This window comes from Gossypium arboreum, chromosome 12 (assembly GCF_025698485.1).
Source record: "Gossypium arboreum isolate Shixiya-1 chromosome 12, ASM2569848v2, whole genome shotgun sequence".
Taxonomy (NCBI): Eukaryota; Viridiplantae; Streptophyta; class Magnoliopsida; order Malvales; family Malvaceae; genus Gossypium; species Gossypium arboreum.
In genome coordinates, this window is record NC_069081.1 from 92,560,370 (window position 1) to 92,564,306 (window position 3,937).

At 38.5% G+C, this 3,937-nt stretch overlaps 1 pseudogene; it reads right to left on the reverse strand.

Annotated features, from left to right (window-relative positions):
• Positions 1-1,634: 1,634 nt before the first annotated feature.
• On the reverse strand, positions 1,635-3,259 carry LOC108477943 (pyruvate dehydrogenase E1 component subunit alpha-3, chloroplastic-like; annotated as a pseudogene).
• Between the last annotated feature and the right edge of the window lie 678 nt (positions 3,260-3,937).

Here is a 3,937-nt window from a genome sequence, read left to right on the forward strand (position 1 = left end):
TATCTAAGACATGGCATCAGTACCTTACCCTGTGCTTGAGGCTTATGTAAAATCCGGTAGTATTCCTAATGGTTCAACGGTGAAAGTTATGTTCTTAAGCTAATGAGGAAAGTATAACCATGTTGTGAGTGGCACAAGTACCTAATTGGTACATATGAGATATAAGCTCAATATATAATATGTGACTTGTATGGATGGTAATGAGTAAGTTATGCTTATGCCTACCTTGGTGTTATAAGCATGTTGATTATTGATAAATTGTTTTTGTATACTTACTTATATGCAACTTACTAAGTTGTTATGCTTACTCCCCTCCCTTTTCATTTCCTTACAGTGCCGCCTAACTAGCTCAAGGATCACCGGAAGTCAGGTATATCGATCACACTATCAACCAAAGCATTCGATATAGTTGGATTTATATTTTTGAATATGGCATGTATATGACTTAGACTTTATTATTTTGTGTCATCGAGGTTTGGCCATATGTGTTGGCTTGGGTTGGAAACCCTTCAATTTGTATTAAGCCTTGAATAATGGCTAACATTCATTTTGAATTTATAAAAGATGCATTATCATGGTTGAATGAATGTCTATTATGGCTGATTTGGTTATAGGAATTATGCTTGTTTCGGTATTGGTTGGTATTTGTATAGAACTATATATGTAAGGGTGGTAATGGGGCTTGGTAAATAGCCTTACATTGTCCACACGGGTAGGCACACAGGCATGTGTCTAGGCCATGTCTAACACACGGTCTACCCCATTGGCATGTGGTCCAGTCGAGTGTCCCCTGTACATAAAAATTTCAAGTCAGTATGCATGATAGTAAACACACGGGCAGAGATATGGCCGTGTGTTTTAACCGTATGAAAGGCGCAACCTAGCACATGGGTGTATGACTTGGTCGTGTGGCTCTTAAGAATTGCTGATCTCAGAAACAGAATGTCCAGATTTTTGTACATGGGCTAAGACACGGGTGTGTCATGGCCGTGTGAAGGACACGGGCCAGAGACACGGGTGTGTGCCAGGCCGTGTGAAAACCCCTATAGGTGTGCATTTAGAATTAATTCCATACGGGTGGAGAACATAAGCGTGTCCCTGTCTTGCTTAAGCCGTGTGAGACACACAGGCCATCATCACGGCCATGTTGGAATGCTCACATGGATGTGTTGCCCCTCCCACACGGGCGTGTGCCCTTGTGTCAAGTGACATTTCTCTATAGTTGGAAAAAATACCCGGGTTGGACCCGAATGATTTTCGACGTGTGTTTTGGGCCTTGTAAGCCCATATTAAGAATATATTGATAATTTTAAGAAATTTTTCAATTTTCCAAGTCATGAAAACTCGGAATTTGTTGTAAGTATGAGTTCAAGTTAGGTAATGCCTTGTATTTCGCCCCAGCGTAGGATACGGGCATGAGGTGTTACAAAGCAATTTATCCAAAAATAAATGGAAATTATGTTATGAACCGAAAATTTCATATGGATAGACAACCTAAAGAACATAATACTTGGTACACAACAAACACTAAAATCAAGTGAACAAGTGAATGTTAGCACAAACTAAAATATGTGACCATGTAATACTAAATAAGTTGACAGAAAGAGTTTTCATCACTCTCCTACTTCGAAAGCTTAGACCTGTGCAATGTCTTCAGTGAACGTTGGGTCTTCACATCTACATCGGCCATCAGGTCCAATTCCAAAACGTTTTGGATCTGCAAATACATTTTGGAGCAACTGGCTTTGAAGAGGAACAGGGTTTTCGTCTGCAAACTCAACGGCTTCCTCTACCACCTGATCTATCTTTTTATTTATAGCCTTCAAGTCTGCTTCACTGGCCAGACTGTTCTCAATAAAGTATTTTTTTAGTGCTGTGATGGGATCTCTGGCAGCTTAGTGAACTTTCTCAACTACCAAACAAGAACCAAGAAATTGAATCATTTTATCTTTCAATCCCCACACTTTAATTTCAAGCATAATATAACAAACATATTTCCATAGAACATACAGAGTTAATCAGTTCAACTCTAAGACAATATTTTAGGACTAGCACAACACATATGGATGCAAGTCGTTCTTGTTTTATCAATGTAACAATAGCCCTAGCAATAACAAATAAGCAAAGATGATGAAAGGCTTACCAGGGTCACGAAGCTCATCAGGGTCAGCCAATGAATGTCCTCTAAACCTATATGTCTCACATTCCACCAATGTTGGACCTTCTCCTCTCCTAACTCTGTCAATTGCTTCCTTAGCCACTTCCTTCACTTTTAATACATTCATCTCATCCACATGAACACCCGATATCTCAAAAGCCGATCCTTTCTTATAAATTTGAGAATCAGAAGTAGCCCTCAAATGAGACATTCCAATAGCCCACAAATTTTCTCAACAACAAACACGATGGACAATTTCCACAACGCTATCATATTTAAACACCCAAAGAACTGCCCATTGTTACAAGTCTCATCCCTGGAAAAGGCCAAAGTGACGTGATCACAATCCACTTCTTTCAAAACCTCCCTCTTATACTCAGAGGTAAAAGCTGCACCAGTGGAAACAAAGATCCTTTCACTAATAAAAGCGAACCCACCGAGTACATTGTGCTCCCACGAGAACATATGCATCGATCCACCTTGGCCACGGCAGTAGCCGGTGGTCTTACTGAAGAGCTTACTCACAGCACGTGTAGAGACGCCTTTGCTTAAAGCGTGTATGGGATCACGGTAAGTACTGACGATGGAATCTTGCTGCTTTAAGAGCTTAATGAAACCAGTTGAAATAGCTTCTTGACCATTGTAAAGATGAACAAAACTAAACATTTTGTAATACATCTGAGCACACATATCTTCAAATGCTCTTCCTAATACCATATCTTCGTATAATTCCTACCCTTCCTCTTTTATAATTAACTAAAAAAATAAAAAAAGGGAACTTTAAACATAAAATAAGAAAAAAACCCAGATTTGGTATGAAACATATTAACATAAAGAAAGTAAAAATGGGGTTGTTACCAGATTGAGGGTAGATTTGGATTTCTTTTCCTTGACGACATCAGAAACGGTAACGATGGTCCCATTTCGACGACAGAGATTCAAATTGGAAGAAGAACTGAGGCGGATGAGTTTACGGGTAGATCCGAGGAAGGGTGAGATGGTAGTGGGGATCGTGAGAGGGTTGTTTTGAGAAGTGAGGGAAACTATGTTGAAAGGGAATAGTTGGGCGGCGAACTTGGTAGCTGAGAAAGCTATAGCCATTTTCTTCCCTTGTTTTGCTAATGGGGAGTAGTGTTTGGGAGGAAGGAAATGAGAGAAAATGGGAGGTGAAGAGGGAAGAAAAAGTGGGGGTTGATTGTAAAAGAGAGGGAGGAAACGATGGAGGAGGGGGTATATTGGTGGGCGGAGGAAACAAGGGAAAGGGCGTGGGAATGGTCGCAGGATTTGGTTTTGGGATAAATCAAACTTTTAGTCCCTGAACTTAATAACTACTTTCAATTTAGTCCTTAAAATTAATTTTTGGCCCACATTAATCCGTAACTTGATAACTTTTCCTAGTTTGTTCCATATGATGAAGTGATACTTTGGTATTGTGTCATATCATCACCTAAAATTTCTAGTTTTCTATAAAAAAAGTTTAAGTGATGACATGACACAATCTAAGAATTACTTGTCATCAGAGTGATCAAAATTGAGAAAAATTACAAAATGTTAGGATTTATAGACCAAGTTGAAAAAATTGTCATATTTAGGAACTAAATTTTGTTGTATCCCTTTAATTTTAAATTGATTTGTAGAAGATTTCTCTCAATTTATAAAAGAGATTATAAATTGATTTGTAGGAGATTTCTCTCAATTGCTCACTTAATCAAATTTAAAGGCATATGAAAGTCATATAAAAAAATATCGACTTTCACTATCTTATAATCTCATTTTTAG